The sequence below is a fragment of the Ictidomys tridecemlineatus genome, chromosome 6 (assembly GCF_052094955.1).
Source record: "Ictidomys tridecemlineatus isolate mIctTri1 chromosome 6, mIctTri1.hap1, whole genome shotgun sequence".
Lineage (NCBI taxonomy): Eukaryota > Metazoa > Chordata > Mammalia > Rodentia > Sciuridae > Ictidomys > Ictidomys tridecemlineatus.
The window spans coordinates 116,360,152-116,384,499 of NC_135482.1; the positions used below are offsets into that span (position 1 = coordinate 116,360,152).

The 24,348-nt window shown below is 42.0% G+C and overlaps 1 pseudogene; it reads left to right on the forward strand.

Moving 5' to 3' along the window:
• Positions 1-1,373: 1,373 nt before the first annotated feature.
• Positions 1,374-16,661, forward strand: LOC101972458 (fibroblast growth factor 23-like; annotated as a pseudogene).
• Positions 16,662-24,348: the final 7,687 nt, after the last annotated feature.

Below are 24,348 nucleotides of genomic sequence, written 5' to 3' on the forward strand. Positions count from 1 at the left end.
CTTCAAAGAAGACTGGGCAGCAGGGACTGTCCTTACTTGACAGACAGGCCAGTGCAGAACACTGAGAACACGAGTTCAAGTTTACTTGGCCATTCCACAACACCAGCCACGTGGCACCATTGGGATTTGAACCCAGGGCTTTGTTTTTGTTTTCTACATTTTTTTATTGGAGCATCAAAATTGTACATAATTGTGGATTTTTTGTTACATCTTTGTACATGCACACAATACAGCAGTATGATTTGGCCAACATCACTCCCCAGGCATGTCCCCCCTCCAACACCTCCTTCACCCCCACCCCTACAGTCCCTTTCCTCTATTCTATTGATCTCCCTCTGGTTTTCATGAGATCCCTGCCCCCACCTTTCTTTTCCATTTTCCTCTCTAGCTTCCACATGTGAGAGAAAACATATGACGCTTGACCTTCTGAGTTTGGCTTATTTCATTTAATATAATGGTCTCAAGTGCCATCCATTTTCCATATGCATATTACATAATTTCACTTTTATCTATGATATTTTTGTTTTATTGCTGAGTTCAGTGTTCTTTCCATCAGATCAGACTAAGGGAAGAATTCATTCTTTCATTTACTGAATACTTTCTAGGCACCTAAAATGGATCAGGCATCAGAGATAACTCTGGAATAGCAATAACCATGAAAGTCACCTGCAAGGAATTCATGATAGGAGGGTGAAGAAAAGAGACAACAGCAACAACAGTAATAAAATCTATTCTATACCAAGCAGCTAGTCTATGTGACTTCTTCACATGAGATTAAGTATTCTATGGCAGATTATTAAACTCTCCCCACAATCTAAGGAGGCTGGTACAATTTTATTATCTCCATTTTTCAGATAAGGAAACTGAGGCTCAGAGAGGTGATGTAACTTGACAAAGATGGCCTGTGTGCTGTGAGGAACAGCTTGACCCAGAGCCCACAAGGCTATGTTAACTCTCAGCCTGCTAAAGAGAAAAAAGGTGCTCCCCAGGGAAGGGCTGCGGTGGGCAGAGCACAGAGCACCGCTGGGTGCCAGGAGGCTAAGCTCTGTCTCCTGGTGGCCACCAGCTCTTCCCATGCAGCAGGAGCATCCTGTCTGTTCCCCACCCCCACATCTCAGCAACCCTGACCTCCAGCAGGCTGAGGGCGTGCCTGCCCCCGGAAGCCCCAACATCCTGCACTCTGCTGAACCCACAATGTGTCAGGTCGCCCGTCCCAGCTGCGGCACACAGACAGCCTGAGCTGACAGGCTGGGGCTGAATTACCGGCCCCTCAGCTAGAAATAGCCCTCCAAGAAGTGTGTGGTGGCTACGTGTCCACAGAGAGGGGAGGAGGCAGGACAGGGAGCCAAGGAGTCCCAGGATCCTGAGATAACATGAGTCCGGATGTGCAGCGTCCCAAACACCGTAAGCTAGCCCAGGTCACAGGCTCCAGGGAGGTGAGTGGGAACCAGGATGTCTGTTCCCCGATGTGGGCTGTGTGACAAGCCCCAGGCATCCTGAGAGGGTGGGATGGGTCCTGTTGGGCAGCCTTAGAGTGCCAATCAGATTGGGCAGCCTGTGTGGGGACACACACACACACACACACACACACACACACACACACACGTGCGTGCACACAAGGTTCCTCTTGGTCCAGTTTCTATTGTTCCTTCCTTGGGCAGAATCTCAGCTTTGGAAGCATGATTGATCTCTCAGACAAAAGAACACAATGGGAGAAGAGGGGTAGGAGCAGTCCACAGAGACTGCAGGTACAGTAACTCAGGGCTCCAACCACTGCTCCTTCTTCCTCCACCTAAGGAAGACACATTCAGAGCTTACCTGAGGACCGCTGCTCCCAGGGCTGCGAATCCCCTGCCTCCCCGCTATCATGGCCCTCTGCACACCAGGTGCCCAGCCTGGTGGCTTCAGCACTGAAGATACAATGTTGAAACAGGGACATTCACAGACCAGGTGTCCTTGATAGAGCTTGAATACAGAGAAAGAAGACAAGTATCACACTAGGTATGTGACCTTGGTCAAGTCACAAATTGCTCCTCAGTATCTTCATAGGAAAGATGAGGATCCTTAATATGTTGTGGGTTCTGGAGAAAAAACAAGAAGAGACTGCATCTGAGGATGTTTTACAAAGAGCATGCAGCTAGAAAGTTCTTTGTAAATGTGAGACGTGATGCAAAATGGAGATAATAAAATTGTACCAGCCTCCTTAGATTGAGACTCCACTAAGTCTCACCTACATCTTGGCTTTTCACTGAGTGGAACAAACATAACCCTGTTCTTATCACCCAAAGAGAATCTTTTGTGAAGACTTTCATGTGGCTGGGTCTCCCCTGCCTAGGGATACACATCATTTCATCTCCCATAAGCTGCAGAGGCTGGAGAGGGATTTCAGTAAGGAGGAGGCTGTGAGCAGGAGAGGGGAGAAGGGAAGGAGCTGAGAGGGGAGGAAAGGAATTGAGGAAAGGAAAGGAAGGGGAGGAGCTGAGAGGGGAGGAAAGGAACTGAACTACTGATCAGTTGCAAGTGATCCTTCACCCTTCACTCTCAAGCTCCTCTGTGATCTTGCTAGTGTCCCCAGTAGAAGGCATATGAGAGTCCTCTTCTTGTCCAGGCAAAACAAGCTTCTGGTTATGGAACCAGAAGCTTTAGCAATACAATGGATTCTGCAAAGTTACAGAACTCACTCGCATTTCATTCTGAAATGTCCTGTGAGAGTCTATCTGTGTTTTAGATTTACACTTGAGGAAATTTATTGGGTTGAGACTGATATTATAGTGACTTTAAAAAGTATGTAATATAATAATTATATTAAATATTAGATTAAAGAAACCTGCCTTCCTTCCATTTATCCCTCACCTGGGACAGACATTTTAAGCAAGACATGGGAGAGAAACAAGTCTCTTAGGAAATTTAAACTCTTCCAGTCACCAGCAGCATTTGATGATCAAGCAAAACAGGTGAGAAAGCAAACAATTGGAGGGGCTGCAAGACCAGCGAGCACTCCACATCCAGACAAAAGCCCCTGGAGGAACCTTAGAGATTCTCCCCTCTCCCCACCTCACACACAGTTTCTCCTGTTATTAACATCATACACTAGCGTGGAGCATTTGTCATAACTGAAGAACACTATTGACATATTGTTATTAGAGCACCTCTACAGTTCAAATTAGGACTCCACTCTCGTTTTGTACATTTCTTGGTGTTTGACTAATGCATAACACCATGGATCCAGAATAGTGTCACTGCTCTAGAAAATCTTGTGTGCTGCAGTTGTATTTTATGTGCCCTCTCTGCAATCTTCTCCTCATTGTGCAGTGGGCCAAGCATATGTCACAAATGACAGCATGAAGGGATGTCAGGCACATACATCCAGCTCCAGCCCCTAACGTCTTGCAGAGTCATGTTCATTGTGAAAAGCATTTGCAGAGCTCTTGGCTGTATCACTGGCATTGGCTGACATTATGTACTCCTGGGTGATATCTGTCACCTGCATCTGGTGCTGATAAATCCTGCAAGCCTTTCAAGGCTTCTTTCTCCATTGGTATTTTTCCCCCCAGTCATCCTCTATCAGATCTCTCTTGAAAGGTTCTTTAGAATTCTTAATCTCAGCCAAGGTACAGTGGTGCACATCTGTCATCCTAGCAGCTCGGGAGACTGAGACAGGAGGATTGCAAGTTCAAAGCCAGTCTCAGCAATTTAGGGAGGCTCTGTCTCAAAAAAAAATTCTCATACTCACTCCAGCTGTTTTAAACCCTAAACTCCTAAATAAACAAGCACTCAGTTTACACTTTCTCAAACATTTGGCATTCTTATAAAAATCTTTATGCTCTTAACTATATAGGTAGCAAAAATTTAATGTTATGCATTTGGAAAATTAAAGCTTATTTTCAAGTTAAGTACTTAGCACTCAGATGCCTGCCCTTCTCATCAACTGTCAGTGTCAATATAAATTCACACATGAGGTCCCTAGCAATCACTGGAAGCTTGGGGATTCAATGGCAGGAAAGGCGGGAGTGAAAATCATTCACTGTGGAGGATCGTGGAGGAGCACCTTAACATTTTATGGTTTTGAACCCGTTTGGGGGCCCAATCTCCCACTTCACTTGAGTTCTTGGCTCCCTTGCCCAGGATGTCTTAGAAGCAGACCTTCCTCTCTCGGGCCCTTATTTTGGAAAGGCTGCTATGATGAAAACAAATGGAAAAATTTGTCTTGGGGAGGAGAAGCTGGAACATACCAATAGGAAAGAAGGGAAGTGAGGGAGATTGACTCCATGAGACATATTGGTTCTTGAGTAAGAGATGGTAAGTTCTTGAAGTAGCAGAGAACGGTGGTGACCCCAGCCACCAGGGCCACCCCTGCAGGGCCATTACTGTGCATGTATTCAGGTATGTGTATACGTAAATTTGAATATGTGGACATGTGTGTAGTCATGCATGTATCTTATAAAGTCCTGTGGCCTTGAGAATCACCCTCAAATCTCTGGGGCAGAGCTTGGAAGGGAGGAAATGAGGCTTTAAGAAAAGCTGACCCTCTTATGGAGTAGAATGGAATTCTTAAGATGAATTCTAGATAGGGAAGAGGGATGAGAAGGAAAGGGAGGGGCAGGGGATTAGCAAGGATGGTGGAATGTGATGGACATCATTATCCAAAGTACATGTATGAAGACTCAAATTGGGTATCAACATACTTTATATATAAGCAGAGATGTGAAAAATTATGGTACATATGTGTAATAAGAATTGTAATGCAAAAAACCCACAAAGTACATGTATAAAGGCATGAATTGGCATGAACATACTCTATATACAAAGATATGAAAATTGTGCTCTATATGTGTAATAAGAATTGTAATGCATTCTGCTGTCATGTATATTATCCTGATTCAAAAAAAAAAAAAAAAAAGAGGGAGAGACATACATACTGACCTGGAAAGATAGTCAAATAGACTTTGGCATGGACAGAATGTGCTTATGCTAAATAGTATGCCCTCAATGTTGACTTTTTAAAAGAACATCTATCTATTACATGAATATATATATATATATATATATATATATATATATATATGAATTATATGTGTGTGTATAATTATCCCCCAAGCTACAAATATTATTTTACCTTTGGTAACATCTTACCTCCACAGGGTAGAGCCTATATAGGAGATATTCACCTTCTATTTCATATTTTCTTCATTGATTAATTTTTTAAACCAACAGACTGAAAATAATGTGTTTTTTTTTCCTTTTTTTATTTTTCCTTTCTTATTTTCCTTTAAATCCTGACAACACAGAATGTGTATATCAGGATCCAGGATTCTCTTGGGAAAGTCACCCCAAACACCTTCCAGCATATCTCACAGGGCTGTTTTGAGCACCAACTGACACAGATGTTGTGAGCATTTATTGTAGGTGTAAAGTGCTGGGCAAATGCAAAATTCATTCTGTTCAGTAAACTGCAGGTTGCCTGAAGATCACGGCTGAACTTTTCACTCTTATGCTTCCCTGAAGATTTTCTACAAGGTATTACCATGTAATAGGCTTTGGCTAAATAGTGATGTGTTCATTGAATAGGTAGTATATTAAAGCAAGAGAATCTGCTTGGATATAAATAAGTGTATTTTTGTTTTGTTTTTATTTGTTACCTCACTGAAAAAGGAATCCAGGGCCTCACTGGATCTATCACTAAGCTACACCCACACCCCCCAAAGCATGTTTTAACTGACAGGATGACAAGACACATAAGAATGACATTTTCTGGAAGGTTGCAGCATCTCCCCAGAGAACTTCAGAAAACAAGGAACAACCATTTGCCTTTAGATAAACATCTGTCTGCATGCAGGGACTTGGCGAGGTCACCCTGTGACAGTGAGGTACCAGTGAACCCTTTCTAACCTGATGGAGATAGATCATGAGAAGGAGAGACACAGGGCACAGAAGTCTGACAAGGTCTCCCATTGGTGACAAGGTCTTTAGACAGAGTATCAAGGGAAGACTTTGAGCCACACTAGACCACCTCCCCTCCTACCTCCCAGGTCTTCTTTCATCTTGATTCCTCAATATTTTTCACCATAGCTAATGATGGTCAAGCCAATGTTACTTTTTGTAAATTGTTGTTAAGTCTTTTCATTGAGAAAATATGATCTGGTAGAGATAATATTCCTCAATACCTTCTCAGAGTGGATTCTGAGAAAAAGAAGACAGGAGATGAAGGAAATGGGTGAACTTGAAGGATTAGAGATCCCTACCATCCCCAATTCATCTTTAGAGCTGGGTCCTCTGAGTGGAAGTGCAGGGCCTGGACAGGGGGACTCTCCTGAGGTCAGAGCAGGGGCTCCCAAGGCAGGCGGATAAGCCTGTGTGCACACCTGCCTTCGGACCAGCCTTTCTGTTGCATCTGGCAGTCACTGGGAACTGAGGGTGGGGACATCAGGAAGTGCAAATCAGCAGCCTCCTCCATGAGCTTCCTGTTCACATCTGCCATCTGTTTCACTTTGGGCTCCTAAGGTCGCAGTAGTTCCCAGATCCTGAACCATGGCCAAGGGGGCCTCTAGATTCAGAGACAAGGAACCCGTCTTTCCTTGAAAGACACCGTCACACCGGTGTCTTTCCTCTCATACTCTGGAGCTTCAGAAACCACACAGGCTCCAGTTAAAGACTGTTTGTGGGCACAGAGCACTGACCAACCGGGCATGCACTACTCAGATTCCCTAGAAAGGCCCATCTTAATCTACATGCAGGCTGGAAACTCTGGAAGGGAATGGGACAGTGAGCAGCCCAGTGACGGGGCCTTGGTTTCTGTGTACTAATTCCAGTGTGTGGTTGAGACTCAGAGCCTGTTCACTGATAAGTACTTAAATATCAGACACTCCCAGGTGGCTCTGCAAGGAAAGGCACAAATAACTGTCCTTCACCCCTGTAGATTTAAGATCAGCCCTGGGATGTTTGGGGTTTTAAAGTTCCATGAGTGATTCTAATGGGAAACCAGGTCTGGAGCCCTTTGGTAGGGAGTTTCAACCAGGGAGGTGGAAGTTCTGCCTTTCTGCATTCAACTGGGTAACTCTCATCTTTGCTCTCAACTGTTCTATATTACAAATGCAAAGAATTATTCAGACAGTCTTGCATTTCCCTTTACTCTCTCCAAGTGGGGACTGTCTCATCACCCCCCTCCCTCCCCAGACCCCTTAGAAATAAACCTACTCCCAGGAAATAAACCCACTCCCCAGGCCACATTCTGCCTTCACAACCAGCTGCTATGAATTCATAGCTTTTCCTTGGAGGAAAGTCTTTGGAAGTATAGTGATGGCACAATTCTCTTTCCTAATAGCAGGAGTTCAACTGGTCAGGGACATGTCCCCCATCCACAGTCACCCCAGGAACTCCTTTCTGGACACCTGCACATCCTCCCCTCTGTGCCTTGGGTGCTGGTCAACACCCTGCCCCTTGTACAAAGCTCACTCTCTCCTTCCCCAAAGCACCTTGAGTCCAGCACTCACACCCCAAATCTCTCCCTTGTGAATGCCCGTGGTATTTCTTACACGTCCTAGTAATTTAGCTCTTACATAGAACATGGCCATGAGCAAAGTTTTTCTCAGCTTAACCATATTGTCAAACTCAGAAGATAAATTTGGTCTACTTTTTATTCCTATAATTCTCTCTCTCCCGTCTCTCAGAGAAGTTTCTCAGTAGCTGCTGATTGCTTTACAGGTACTTCCCATCCCTCTACCATTTGCATCAGGAAGATTAAATGCAGGGTTATCAATTGGCAAATATTTCTGAATGATGTGCATTTCAATTCTGAAAGCTAGCTGTTTCTTAATTTAGCTAAACTATGATGCTGTATTTATAAACCATTCTGTGACTTCTATGAAGGAAGTCTGTTTTAGACATAAGCACTTAAATGTTATCCATCTTCCATTTAAACCCTAGAGACAAGCACGTATATGCTAGAGACATACCCTGGGTAAAAAATGTTGATTTACTAGAGAAAAGCACTCTGTCTCATTGCTACTTGTACTTGCCAAGTGTCATAGCTCTGGCTGTAACATACTGGGTGGGCTTGCACATCTTGCAAAGAGCTAAGCAGAGCTAAGTCAGACCTGGATTCAGATCCATCCTCTTCCATGAATCAGTTGTGTATTTGTGCAAGTTACTTAAGCCATGTGCTCCAGTTTCCTCATCTCTATAAAGGGAATAACAGTACCTCCTTAAAGGGTTATTCTAAAGATTAAGTTAATTACTGCAAGCATTAAAATAGGAAGTGGAAGGATAAGTTCTCGAGCATTTGCTTCCCCTGTGATTCTTACTAGAGAAGCAGCACAGGGAATCAAAAGATCCTGTCCTTCCTCTACCAGTTATTTGCTCAACTGACATCTTCATCTCTTCACAAATAACATTAAAATAGTAACAATCCTGAAGTACCTCTCTCATAGTTTGCAGTAAAGTTAAAATGAGCTAGCTGATTTGAAAATACTTTGTAAACTATAAAAACCTGTACCCCTGTGGGGTTACAAAGGCCATTTCTGCTTGCCCAAGTCTGTCTGATGGTGCATGCTTTGTATGATAGTTACTTAATTTTATCTGCCTCCTCCATTAGATTGAGACAGGATCATATCTCATTCTCTTTTAATTAACAACAATGTCTAGCTTTATGCTTTATTCTTATCTGTAGTATATGCTCAGTAAAATGAGAAACTGAAAGAATGGCAGTCTTCCTGGGGCATGTTTTTCTGTAAACTCTGGAAGGGAATGGGACAGTGAGCAGCTCCGTGATGGGGCTTGGTTTCTGTGTACTAATTCCAGTGTGTAGTTGGTTGCCTCTCGTTGGACTGTATGTGCTAAGACCACCACCACCACCCCACGGCCACAACCCTGTGTCAGATGCGTGGTTCCACAGGACATTCCTGGGATCATCCTCTGCAAGAAGGCACCAGTCATAGAGGTAGACACCCCGTGTGAACACTCTGCTGAGGGTGCTTCCAGCACTCTGCCCACCTCTGCTCAGCCAGCAGCCCTGCTAATCCCCATAAGCCTCTGATTTCATCTCCTGCCTATTGGAGAGACCAAGATTACCAGTTCAGTTGCCCTAAATCTCCCAACTAGGGAAACTGAGAAATTGGACCTTGGTATTTTCGGTGACCTAAAGCCTTGTTTTCCTTTGCCCACTTTGAAATCTTTCCAAATGGCAACTTTGGGTTTTGTGTCTCCGGTCCCAGCTCGAATATCTTTCCTGAGATGGGAGTCTCAGCGGATGCCACTTGCCTGATGGTGTCACATATCTCTATATCGATAAAGACATCCACCTGATGCTGCACACACAGAAAGCACCAGGTACATACATGGCAATTGGAGTTAAAAGGACTGAGGAAACCAAAATGAGTAGACTGGGTGAGAGATGACCAGCCGAGGAGGCGGGATACTACATGACTGGAGCTGGATTTTTTGGGACCGCTGGCTGCCTTCACATTTCCTGGTGGAAGTGGGACAGGTCATCAGATGACCCAGTGTCATAGATAACTTTTGCACACACATCACTCACTTTTGGGAGCACTGGTCTGAAATTGAGGGGTGTGTGTACGTGTGTGTGTGTGTGTGTGTGTGTGTGTGTGTGTGGTGTGTGTAACTGACATGCCTTCCATGAGCCTCAGAAGTCTCTGTACTTTCTTTGAATAGCTGATTACAACACAGAGGATGTGGACAGTGGAGTTTTTCCTGTTTGATGTCAGGCTGCTACCCTTTAAAAGTCTGAAGGGGGAAGTGAGGGAATCCAACTAGGATCCTCACTCTGCTATTTGCCAGAATAGAGAAGACAGGGCTAGGCCTGGGGAGTCAAGTAGGGAGTATCAGGTTTCAAACTCAGTACTAGCCATTCAGAAAACAGTGATGTTGGGGACCCTCCTCAGGTCTGGGTTCTGTGCGGTGTCTGCAGCACAGGCATCACAGAGCCTATCCCAACACCTCTCCACTGTTGGCCTCCAACTGGGGTGGCCTGACTCACCTGTACACTGCCACGGCCAGGAACAGCTACCACCTGCAGATCCACAGGGATGGCCAAGTGGATGGCACACCCCATCAGACCATCTACAGTGAGTAGGGGCTTCAGACTGGGAAGTTGGGAAATGGGGGAACTCTCCTTTGTCTACCTGCGGGGGAAGCCTTGGGGTAGACCAGAGGGCTAACCCAGCCTGGTAACCTCTTTGCCTTGAACCCCTTAATGGTATCTGTAGGCTTTTTGTAAAACCTTAGGGGCGGGGGCAAGGTGGTATTGTGGCACATGCCTGGTGGCTCCAGAGGCTGAGACAGGAGGATCTTAAGTTCAAAGCCAGCCTCAGCAATTTAGCCAGGCCCTAAGCAACTCAGCAAGACCCTGTCTCCAAATAAAATATTAAAAAGAAAGGGTTGGGGATGTGGCTCAGAGGTTAAGTAAGCACCCCAGGGCTAAATCCTCGGTACCAAAGAAAGAAAGAAAGAAAGAAAGAAAGAAAGAAAGAAAGAAAGAAAGAAAGAAAGAAAGAAAGAAAGAAAGAAAGGTATGCTCACCTCCCTAATTAGTATTTACTAATTTCTTTCAACATGAATAATTTAATAATTTGTCTTGACTAAAATACTCTTCCCATAATAGAAACCACTTGTACTTTGCCTTGTCCCATGATTTAAAAAAAAAATGTACAGAAAGACAGGCAAGGTATCTAAAAGGAGAAGAAGCCAGATAGATGATCAATAGACACTAAGTTTTAGCTCATGAACTTTGAACAGGTCTAACTAGGGATGTTATGAAGATTCCTGTATCATTCCAAGGATTGGAATAGATGAATTCAGAGGTTCTTTCCAACTCTGAGCTTCTGGTATTTGGATTTTGGTAAAATTATTAAGAAGAAATGTATTAAAGGCAGATTGCCCAGATACATTGTCTTGATGAGTCTGACCAGGTATACAATCTATTTGTCCACTCATCTGTCCATCCATGCATCCATCCATCCATGTATCCATCCAACAGATTTATGAGGTACTTCAGTGGTGCCCCATATAGGTACTCAGTTCTGGTCAGTGGAGCTGAAAGGTGTCTAATCAGTAACAAATTGAGATATCTGCAAACTCATTGACAACATGAGACAACTAGAATGTTTTTAAAGATTGGGTTTGATGAAAGTTGGATAACAGTCCACAATAGTCTGTCAAGTAGCTGTGATTCAAATGACCGTCCTTTGCTGTGTGCCTAGGTAAGAGACAAAGGAATTAGAAGGGAGATGGGTATAAAGAAGGGTGTTCTATTTTTGGAGAACATGTTAAAATTACTCTAAGAATTCAGAAAAATCAAGATGATCCAATGTAGTTCAAGCAGAAGAAATAAAAAATCAATCAAATCTCTATTTCAACAATGGAGGTGTCTCATGCCTATGACCTTGGAAGGGCATGGGATTTGCGATTCAGATGTCCTCTAGGTTATTTACTACCTGTGTGGCCCTGAACCAGTTACATTGGAGAATGCACTCAACACTAGGTGCATTAAAATGACTAAGAAGCAAAATGGACTGAATAAACTTCAGATTTGTGTGTGTGTGTGCGTGCACACACACATACACACACAATTGTGTTTAGGTTTGTTTTGTCTGACATACAAGCCATCCAAGTATTGTTTTTTTGGGGGGAAGATGAACACACTAGCTTGGGGTGGGTGACTCAGAGTCAGGGCTACAGGAGAGGCACCTACTTTCCCTAATTTATATAAGCTTTGGTGATGTTCCATCAGTTATCAGGTGTATTTTTAAAAAAGGGAAAAAAGTGTGCATTAAGATTAAGTTATCAAGAAAGGAAAGAAGAAACACTAATGCATGTCAATAAGTCTGGTAAAAGATTTTGGATGACATCATTGATAAACATAAAACAGTGCTCTTCCCACTGATGGAAAAAAATGTTATTTTCCCTTCTCAAATAATTATACATTTCCAGTGAAATCTGATTCCTCTTACTATTATGTTTTAGTAGATCACTGATTAAGGGTTGAGTGTTCAACCCCTCTTGGGGTCACTGATCTTAATAAAATGAAATTATCTATGAGATTCTACCAGAGCCCCTGGGGTTCACTGAGCTGAAGTCAGGAGCCTCAGTACCTACACACTTGTTCCACTGTGAACAAGTCCACCCTCCTATTCTCCATTAACCTAACTCTGTAGAAACAACAGGAAATAGACACTCATTACTATTAATTAATATCCCATTCTTTTTTATTCTTCCTGAGGTGTTGGGGATCTCACGTATACTAAGCAAGAGTTCAACCACTGAGCTGTACCCCCTGCCCACACTTAGTTAATATCAATTCCTCCATTCTAATATTTTTGCTTCCTCCAATCTCCAATTTTTCTGTGCTTGAAGCTGAACTACTCAGGGTCTTTAAGCCTTCTTCATAGTTTATCTTTTGAGATGCTCAAAACCCTTTACATTTACCATCTTATTTATCCCATACTGGCTATGAAAGTAGAAATAAAGAGATAATGTTCTACTTTTTAGCAGAAATTGAAATGAAACAGTAATAGTAACAAGTACTTTCTAAATTGCATTTAGAAAGCTCTTTAAATGGGTGAAAACTCATCTCATTACATCCTCAGCAGGACTAGAGGTGGTTTAAACACCTCCATTTCAGACATGAAAAACAAAAGTTAAAGAATGTAACTGGTTCAGGGCCACACAGGTAGTAAATAACCTAGAGGACATCTGGATCCCAAATCCCATGTCCTTCCAAGGTCATAGGCATGGGACATTTCCATTGTTGAAATAATGTTCCTTAAGCCTGTCAGGTGCCAACGGGGAGAGCAGATGACTTCCACGGCCAGAGTGCTTTTTTGCTTCTTTCTGCTGAAATTTCCCTTGGATGTGTTGAGACTGAGAAAACATGCCTACTAAAAACACTAAGGGGAGAAAATCCATCTAAATTACATTTTCTAAACTTTCACACTGGCTTACATTGGTTTGATTCAAAAGCCTGTGTACCCCACCCCACTCCACCCCAACCCACAGTAGCTGCAGGTTGTTTTCTACTGGGACTGGCCCTGGACCAGGAGCATGTCCAGTGCTGGCCCCAAGCATCAGACCAGCATGACGATGTGGGTTTGGCACAAACAGCAGGTCAGCTGCACCATGATTCCCAACACTGTCAAGGCCCTTGGCAACCATTAACCCATTCAATCCTTGTGATAATTTACAATGTGGGCAGGACGGCTGTACTTTTGTTCATTTCACAGCTGAAGAAACCCAGGCTAAAACAAAGTTACCGGAGCCCACAAGTTCTTAAAGTGGTAGAATTGATACCAGAATCCAAGTCTCTGGGCTCAGTGCCTCTTCCCTGCACCCCAGGGGCACTGAAACTTGGTGTTTTCGGGACCTACAGCATGTATTTTGCATTTTTGTCTTCTCATACTTGTGATGAATCCTGCTTTATCATTTAAGTTGGGATGCTTCTACTACTACTAAAATAATATTAACAGCAATACAACAGCTATTTTGAGAATTCTAAATGTGAAAAACACTTAGACTGCAACTACTCCAAAATCATTAGTAAGTGTAATTTTTTCTCGATAGGACTGAAAAGCCATAGGGTGGAAACTACCTCGTATATATTCCTTATGTTTTTCCTCAGAGTTTAACCACAAAATTGACCATACATTTGAGACACATAGACAGTCACCAATTTGGAGGAATTTAAATATCTTCTGTACCTCCCACACTTCACCACACTTTCCAGAATCTTCCCTGGAGGCTAACCTTCAGTCAAATAAATTAACTGCTCTTCTTGGCTCTCTTCTGTTCCCTTCCTTCTGGGTTTGCTTCCACCCTCCATCCCTGTGTCCCACGTCATTCCAACTTCAGGCCACATCAGGCTCAGTCTAATCATTTTCCAGCCACTCTCCCCCCAGAGGTCTTTGTATTGAGCCCTCACAGGGTAGGAGAGGAGCCCAGGACTTCAAGTCACCCCAAGGCTCCCCCAGGGGCTCCACCACTTGCTAGGCACAGATGATGGGCATTTACAACCTCTCCAGGGGGTGTTTGCAGAAAACAGATTCTAATTCCTGGCTGGGCAACCCCCCTTAACCACCACCATGGGGTGGGGGGGGGGGCTGTCAAATGAAGTCAAATGAGATGCACACAGAAATCCCCTGGTAGGCAAAAGGAAAGGTTTGGGGTTTTTTTGTTTGTTTGTTTTTTGACAGGAAATGTGAGACTCTCTAAACAAGCTAGATCCCTGAAAGACATCTTAGCATAGAAATAAAAAATAACAAAAGCAGAAAGCTTGGGAGGACATGTCCACTACCACAGACATTAAGAGGTATTCGCCAGGCAAGGGGAGAAATAAAGTTCAGGTGGAGAGAGAGAAATGTGGGGGGGCACAGGAAAAAAGAAAGTGGTGAGGGACTGGGGCTGGGGCTCAGCGGTAGCGCACTTGCCAGGCGTATGAGAGGCACTGGGTTCCATTCTCAGCAGCACATGTAAATACATGAACAAAATAAAGGTCCATCAACAGCTAAAAAAAAATATATTAAAAAATAAAAAGAAGAAAGTGGTGAGCTCCATTGGTCCCCATACAGGTAAGAGGATGAAGTGGGAGGTGAATGAGCAGGGAAAGGGGCCACAGGAAATGAGGGGGAACAAGCAGGAAGGGAGTTATGTGAAGTCTTCCCCACAAGGAGGTTTCATGAGGTGGAAACTTGAGTCTGTGACCTGAATGATTTCCTCCACAGGTGCCCTGCTGATCAGATCAGAGGATGCTGGCTTGGTGGTGATCTCAGGTGTGATGAGTAGGAGATTCCTTTGTATGGATTTCAGAGGCAACATTTTTGGATCAGTGAGTTTCTTTTTATGTTGGTCACCATTTGCAATTATTTCTTTGGCAGAGCATAGAACTTTCTAGTTTAAAGGCTCTACTTGCAGTGTCCCTGGGTGATCTGTTTTCACTTAGTACTTTATCCAGACTAAGTATCAAATGTGCAGCTGTATGGGGTGGGGGTTACAGCCTGGTTCTGCAGCCCAGGCTTCCTCCAGTCTGTTCTGCCTACTATTTTCTACTTTTGCATCTAGTGTGGCCCCCTGAATGTATTTGTAGATTCTCAGGTTGTGTAAATTCATGCTGCAACATAGGTTAGAAAATGTTGAAAGGCCAGTGGTGTCTTCTGGAATCTGTTACCAACTGTGACCTTGGGCAAGTCCTCTCACTTCTCCAGTCTCTTCCCTTGGAAAAAGTGAAGTAGAATGGACCACATGATCTGTGATGCTCGCTCCCATTAAAGATCTCTTAGTTAACTACCTATGCCCTAGTGGGGACCTCTGGTCCTTAAGACTGGTAAGCACAGGGTTTCCCAAGTAAAGCTTGCTGTGTAGTCCAGAGGATTTTGAGATGGTCAAAGAGAAGGATTGTTTACCCTAGGATTCTGTTACCAACCAGCATACCCACTAGGAATTTCTTGAGAGTGAGGACTTTATTTTGTTCACTGCTGTGTCCCAGGACCAACATCTATCTGGTCAGAGTGGATAAACACCAGCTGAGCCCATACAGGCATATAGATCATCCTCATCTGTACAAATACTTTGTGGAGTTTGAGGATTAAGTGGAATAGTATATAAAGGCCCTCATAGGAACTCAATAAAACCTAGTACTAGTTAGTAGTAGAATGAGGATTTAAAGCCAATTCATATGTTAACAAGCTCATGTCCCGAATCCCCCAAGGACATTCTCTCTCCATTGTCAGTATCCTCATTCATGTTTGACCCAACACTACATCCTATCTCCTCCTTTCTCCAGGCAAGGAGACAAACACAAGCCAACTTTCAGCCAGAACAGCTCTAAAAGGTGGAAACTTTGGGGGCGGGGATTGTTAGCCCTCCCTCCAGAAACTAGGCACAAGGAGTGTCCCCTTCCTCTCTGGGCCCAGCCCTAGCAAGCCAAGTGCCAGGCCTGCCCAGGTCTCAGGCACTGAGTTGTAAAGACCCAGAGCACAGGTTTTCTAGTCTAAAGACTGGAACCATATTTAGTGCTTGGAGAGCTTGGAGTGCATTAGTGGAATCCGTTGTTTTCCAAGAAAGGAGCCAAGTGAAAGCTGAACAGGTAAAACACTCCCAAGCTTCGGACAGGGTACACAGGCTCCTGAGCCCTTGGGGGCAGGGTACACAGGCGCTGAGCCCTTGGGGACCTGGGGTCAGGTCCTCCCCCAGCCAGCCTTCACCCACTGCCCTCTCGCCCCTCCAGCATTACTTCAACCTGGACAACTGCAGGTTCAGGCACCAGTTGCTGGAGTACGGCTATGACATCTACCACTTCCCCCAGCACCACTTCCTGGTCAGCTTGGGCCGGGCCAAGAGGGCCTTCCTGCCAGGCATGAACCCGCCACCCTACTCCCATTCCTGTCCCGGAGGAACCTCGTCCCGCTGATCCACTTCAACACCCCAACACTGCGCCGGCGGCACACCCGGAGCGTAGAGGACGACTCAGAGAGGGACCCGCTGAACGTGCTCAAGCCCAGGCCCCGCATGACCCCGCCGGCCTCCTGCTCCCAGGAGCTCCCGAGTGCGGAAGCATGGTGGCCAGCGACCCCCTGGGTGTGCTCCGAGGCAGTAGGGTCAACACGCACGCAGGGGGCCTGGGCGTGGAAAGGTGCCACCCGTTCCCCAGGTTCATCTAGGGAAACCGGAAAGAATCCTCTTTAACCAACCTTTCCGCCCACTCAACTTTTTCTAAAGGACCCATCCCCCTTCACACTCCAAGGTCAAGGTGGAGGTGATGCGTGCAATCCCTGCTTCCCTCCATTCCCTTTCCCGCAGGTCCCTGAGAATCAGCCTTTGCTGCCTGAGTACTGGGGTTTCATTTCCCTCACCCTACACCCCCGCTTCTTGGTATAAGAAACCCCAACAGGTAAATGTCCCATTAAAAGGAAGAAAAGGGATTCCAGCCACCCCCACTTCCCTTCCCTATGTCTCTCCTCTACATCAGTCTAGCATTTAGAAAAAGCAGTGGCAGGTTGGGTTTTCATGGTGTGGGAAGGCGCCATCTAGCAGCTTCTCCAGCGCTCTGTGTTACTTATCTGGATCCTACTGGCATTTGAGTTTGCACACCTTGACTTTAAGAGCTGAGCCAGGCCAGTTGATGAGAACACTAATTTCAAGTTTTGGTTCTGCCTGGAGTATCTCTGGGGGAAAGGCTATCAAAGGAGACTGAGGCGGGCTGGTCAAAAAGGCATGGAGAATGCTCTGGGAACTGAAGCAGAAAGCTCCACCCCTTTGCAGAGTGGCTGCGCTCTGCCTCCCTCTCTCCTTTTACACAACCAGAGCCAGAGGACCAAGAATGATTCTGCACTAGTTCCCAAGTGCCTGATAATTTTGCCTCATTCCTTGGCCCCATTTTTGGCTTTAATGAATTAGGCCGAAAGAATAAGATTAGATTTTGGTTCATGAAAATCTACCCCACCCAACAGGATTTTGCAAAAGGGAAACACATTCGCTCTCTCCTAAGAGGCATTTAATTATGCCTCTACTTGCAGGTTGAGTAATACCTTTGACATGGATTTCAAAAATGTGTCGGGGAAGGGGCGTAGAGATACTGCAACTACTCTGGGTTGGATTTTCCATGGACTAAAAAAATACAATTTTCTTGTAAGTGAAGTGAAATCAAGGACTCGGGGCAAGAAGTCTAATAACCAGGTTATAGAAGAGGCAGAGGTGGCTACAGGATTAGTTACAGCACTCCTAGGCTGATGGCAGGCTCTCCATCCACTTGGAAGTTCCTGGGGCATTATGTTAAGAGAGCTTTTAGTCCCAGGAGCCCCAGTGCTGTGCTGAGGAAAAATCAGCCAGACTTTGAGAAAGCTGAGGTGTGCCAGACTTAGACTCTACCTGCACGGTCCCTCTTTTCCTACCTCTATTTAAAATGACCACCTAAAGTGGAGAATATTAACAAACTAGATTCCAACTTCTTCCCACCTTTTATTTTTCCTGCCACCTTCATGTACCCAGACTAGAGATTGATCTATTCTTTTTCCTGATCAGAGAAACACTGGACAACAACTTTGACCTGTTGATTTTGAAGGACTAGTTCCTATACTCAGACTGCATAGAGCAGCATATACAGTGGGGCGTGTGAATAATTTCTTTCATGGTTTTCATTTCCTGTTGGGGACATTGTCTTGAACAGTAGCTATAGATGCTCTCCCCCTCCTGATAATTAGATGGGAAATCCCAAAAGGACTTTGGTAGAAAACTGATTGTAATCTCAGAAACCCAGGACCGCCATTGGGGGTCTTCTTTTTGGCAGAGCCAAGGTAGCCCCTGCAGTTCCTTGTGTCCCTTAGCATATGGCCATATTTATTTATTTATTTGGAAGATTTTGCCTATCACTCTGTATTTATAGATATTTATAAAAATGTAATCACACCTTTTCCTTCCTTCCATTTAAAAGAAAAATAAAATTTCTCTCAGCTTCTGTTACTTTTCTCTGCATTACTACATAAAAGCATGTTGAGATGTGAGAATTAAAGGGTTTATGGGAGGGGAGCATTCAGAAAATCTGGAGTAAGGACAATCGAAAAAGGTTATCAGAATTTTTAAATATTCAAAGTTGTTTTTCCATTCATAAGCACACTTAATTTTGATTCACCTTAATCATTGAAAACAATAAAATTTTATCAATACTGGATTTCAGAGCACTCTAGCCCTAAAGTAGCCCCTTAAAGGAGAGAGAATTTCTAATTTGAAAATGTACCCTGACACAACCACATTAATACCTCAGTAAACCAGGTGTTTTGCTGTGTTATTCAGCTTTCCACCACTAAGACAAATCCTGAGATAAAATATTTAATGTGAGTCATAGTTTGGGAGGTTCCAGTCCATGATCCAGAGGACATCTTGCTTTTAGCTCTTTGGTTGGGGGATAGCACATCAGGGCATGATGCAAAAGCACTCACCTCATGGCCAGGAAGCAAGAGAGGAAGAGGCTTCCCTTCAAAGGCACACCCCCTATGACCTACGACCTCCCTCTATGCCCCACTTCTGAAATGTTCCACCACCTCCCCAAGAGTACCACAGGCTGGGGACTGAGCCTTCAACACATGGGACTTTGGGGACATGCAAGATCCAAACTATAGCAAATGCACTTAACACAGTGTTACAGTCCTGTGAGATGTGACAGCAGCCAGCAAGGTAGAATCTACTTTCTCTTTCTGTAGTTAGTGTTCTCAACATTCCTTCTTTAACCTCCATCTGCAAAGATGCTTATTACACATCGGAATCTCTCCGTTCCAGTTCACATGGGCTCAAGCCTAGTTGTTACCTAACTTTAGCCTGCTTCTCTCTTTTAATAATGACTGTGGAAGAACTCAGCATTTTAACCATTTTGATTGGCATTCAAATGACTTCTGACAAAGTCTACACACAGAATTTTGTTCTGATTATGACCCTTTTAAGAGTCTGGGTGCCAGAGTCTTCCATATTACAGAGTAGAGCAAGGGAGAGTCACTAGATAGATACAGGAGCATAGGGAACAGGCTTTATTTCTTTAATCACACAAAACAGACTTATCAAAGGCAGGTTATTACTGTTTCAAAAGCACTTTTTCCCCCCAGACATTTTATAAAAATGAATGACTTGGCCTCAGCTTGTAGGTTTTACCCCTCCATGGTATTTCAGAAATAAAAGGGATGGGGCAGGTGTTTCTTAACTTTGCTCCTGGATCATGCCACCTGAACACCTACAAAAGTAGGTAGAGCAGCACTAAAATGATCATTTGGGAATAATCAGACTTTTGCTCTCTCATAGAGAGTTAAACCTTGAAGAAGAGAGAAAAACAGACTGAATATTTCCTACCCACAGACTACAAGAGTTTCTTTCTTTTCCCATAAATTTCTCCCTTACATAAAGAAAAGAACAGCTGAAGTTTAACTGAAAACAATTGGTGGGGTGAAGACAGGAGAGACTAAGGGAAGAAAAAAGTGAATATATCTTGTGTGTGTGTGTGTGTGTGTGTGTGTGTGTGTGTGTACATGTGCATACTCTTGTGTGTGGTGTGTAGTCAGTTTTATGATACATAAAAGTCTGCGTGATTACCAATCCTTGCTGAATAAAGATATCACTGTAATATAGGTGTTTGCTTAGAGACTTATTGCTTATACAGAACTTTTTTTTAACATCTTAACTCATTTAACATTGAATATCACATAGCTTTTCATTTCTAGGATAATTGACTCGCCTTCCTGCCAAAATTTATAAATAGAATAAAATACGAGGCAGTCCTTTCAAGCATGGAGTAACACAGGATTATGATCCTTGGGAGAAAGGAGACTCACAAGTTGAATCCCATGTTTCCTAGCTTTCTACTTTAGGAATACTTGAGAGCCTCAAACTAGGGAGATGGGTCCCAAGCAGAGTGGTGATCGTTTTTACTGAGCTGAGGAAGCAGATGGATTTGTGGGGCAGGGTAGCTGGAAAGAGGGAGCTAAGAAAAAGGGAGTTTCAGAAGTGGTCATGAGCATTCACTGCAGGTCTTTAGCCAAAAACCGAGCAGAATATACGCAGGTGAGGTATCCTAAGAAAGATCACTGGTTATAGCACTAGGAGATGGACAGCAAGCCACGCCAGAGACCATACAACACTGAAAAACATCGAAGATTCACCAAGCCAGGTTAAAAGAACTTACTGAGTGCATAGACATTCAAAAGCCTGTCTTAGTCTAAGGACTAAGCTCTAGAGAAAGGAAATATACCCTAAAATTAAATTCAAAACTGAAATAGACTTCCTCTAATAGGATAATAATAATAATAATAATAATAATAATAATAATAATAATATCAAAACTATAAGGATTGGGCAATAATTTAACTGACTGCCAGAACAAAGCTCAATACCCTTTAAAGGAAGATGTCATGATCCAGACTCAATACATGATGTCATCTACATCAATAACAGCAACCAAAACTATACATGAGAAGACATAGTTGCCTTATGTTTGCCACTAACCCACAGTCAAGAGAAAACAGTCACTAGAAACCAATCTAGATGTTAGAATGAGTAGGTAAGAACTTTAAAGCAGCTAGTGAAAATATGCTTGAGGATATTAAGAGAAGTCATGATCATAATAAATAAACAGATTGGGAATCTCTATAGAGAAAGAAAAAAGAACCAAACAAAAATTCTAGAATTCAAAAACGAAGCATCTGAAATGAAAATTTTACTGAATGAGCTTAACATCAGATTGAAGACAAGAGAAGAACAGGTCATTTAAGATAAAGAATGTTAATATAAACTATCTTATGTAAAGAACATTAATATAAAATTGTCTTATCTGAAGAACAGACAAAAAATAAATTTAAAATAGCAAATAGAGCCTCAATAATCTGTGAGACATCACCAAGTTGCACAACAAATGTGTAAGCTGAGCCCCAGAAAAAGAAAAGAACAAAATGTCAGAAAATTAGAAATATTTGAAAATAAGATGATTGAAAAGTTCCCCAAATTGGTTTAACATAAATGTTCTGGTATAAGTAGATCAGAAAACCCCAAGCAAGAAAAACACAAAGATCATACTTGGATTGACCATATTCAAACTTCTGAAAAAAAAGAAAACACTGAAAGCTGGTACTAAAAAAAATGATACTAAAATATCAGGGAAGACAATGGCATGACACATTGAAAAGGTTGAAAGAAAAGATACCTATTCAAAATTACATAGGCAGGAAAAATACACTTCAAAATGAAGGTGTAATAAAAACTAAGATAAATTGTTACTAGGCTGAAAATAAATCACACCAGATGAAAATTTAGAATTAAAGAAAGCCTACTAGAAAAATGTAAATTTAAATAATTTAATACATTATGTACTTTCTTCCCCTGATTTCTTTAAAAGACTGCTTAAAGCAAAAACTATGATACTATGGGGTTTATAACATATGTAGATATAAATATATGGAAAGGGCAAGTGAAATGATTTGTGCACATGATTATAACTATATGTGAGAAAGTAAGACCAGTCTCTAAATGGACTAATAAGTTATAATCCCTATGATGGCCACTAAAATAATAATTTTAAAAGAGGTATGAGTAACAAACCAACAGAAATATTAGAATACAAAAAAAAATATTCAATTATTCCAAAATAAGGAAAGAAAGGAGGAACAGCAGAACTAAAATCAAATGGGACAAACAGAAGGTTGGTAGACTAAATCAGATCAATTCAATAATAACATTAAATATAAATAAGCCGAACACTGCAACTAAAGGCAGAAATGATCACATTGGCTTAGAAAAAATATCCAACTATCTGCCTATAAAAGAGGCACTTGAAAGAATGAAAAGATCTCCAGCATAAAGAGTGAGCATAAAAAATAGAAACTTACTACACTAATGTCATACAAAATAGGCTTCAAGTTAAGGAATACTGCTATAGAGAAACACTTTGTAACTATAAAAGGTCCAGTTCATCAGGAAGACAAAAATTAAAGTCATAATGCTTATGTCCTTAAAAACAAAGAAACAAAATACAGAAAGCAAAACTGACAAAACTGAAAGGAGAAACAGACAAGTCCAAACCTTAGCTGGAAATATATACACCCCTCTCCCAGTAATTGATTAAGCAGGTAACAAAAAAAAAAAACAGTAAGGATATAAGTATCTGAACAACCTTGTTAACTAACTTCATTGAGTTAACATTTATAGACCACTAAATGCAATAACTACAGAATTCATTCTCTTTCCAAGTACAAATCAATGTCCATCAAGATAGGTCATGTGCTAGGCCAATAAACAAGTTCCTATTGACTTAAAATTCAGACGCTCTCCTGCCATTTGATTAGAGATCAATAACTGGCAGACACTTGGAAAATCCTTAAATATGTTAAATGAAAAATAGCACATTTATAACTAATACATAAATCAAAGAACAAACTAAAATTAGAAAATATTTCTAATAAATGATAATGAAAACATAATACATCAGAATTTGTGATATGGAGCTAACAGCGGTGCTTAGAAGAAACTCTATATTTTAAAAGCTTATATTAAAAAAAAGGAAGATCAAAATTATCCTAAGTTTCTTCCTTAAGAAACTTGGAAGGGGAAAAAAAAGGAAATTGGGTCCCAAAGAAGTAGATGGAAATAAATAACATAAAGAGAAGAAATCAATAAATTAGAAAACAAATGAAAGGTTGCTTTAAAATAAAAACTAATACAACCGAAAAATCTTTAGCAAGGAATATTAAGAAAATATGAAATGCCGGTATGAATAACAGAAGAGAGGAAATCACCACATATCCTTCATAAACTCAAAAGATAATATGTGAACTTCAAAAATAACTTTATGCTAAGAAATTTGACTTCAAGGAAAAAGATAAATTGTTTAAAAAGTGTGAACTTACCAAAACTGAAACAAGATGACAAAATGGCCCTATATCTATTTAAAAAGTTAAAATAATTACCAAAACAAAAATCCCACAAAGAAAACTCCAGGTTCAGATGTCTCATTAGTGAATTCTAGTAAACATTTCAAATAATACCAGTCCTACCCAAATGTTCCAGAGGAGTAATGCCTCCCAGCTTACTTTATAATGACAGAATGAACTCGATTCCAAAATTTGACAAAGAAATTACAAAAAAAAATACAACTATATTGGGCTGGGGATGTGGCTCGAATGGTAGCAAGCTCACCTGGTATGCATGTGGCCCGGGTTCGATCCTCAGCATCACATACAAACAAAGATGTTGTGTCTGCCGAAAACTGGAAAATAAATATTAAAAAATTCTCCTCTCTCTCTCTCTCTCTCTCTCTCTCTCTCTCTCTCTCTCTCTCTCTCTCTCTCTCTCAAAAAAAAATACAACTATAAATCATCCTTACAAATAAAGATACAAAATCCCTAACAAAATAGAGAAAACCAAATCCAACAATATATTAAAATGATAACAATACATCAGGACCAAGTAGGATTTATTCCAAGAATGAAAGGTTAACGTTTGAAAGCCAGTATCGTTCACATTCACGTTTTCTCCCAATGTAACAAAACAAAGGAGAAATATCACCATCATCAGTCCATAGATGCAGAAAAAAATTACACAGAATTTAATATTCATTTGTGACAAAACTCACAGCAAACTAAGGATGTAAGAGAATTTCATCCACCAATAAAGTGCACCTATGAAAAACCTGCAGCTGACATATCTTAACATAGCTTAACATCCTGATCTTTTTTTTCGCCTTTTCAAATTTTTATTTTTATACATTTTTTGTATTAAAAAGAAAAGCATAATTACCACAAATTGCAAAGGACTAAAGCAGGACTAGAATAATGAATGAATCACTTCAGCCTGGAAAGCAGATACTCTCAATAATATTGT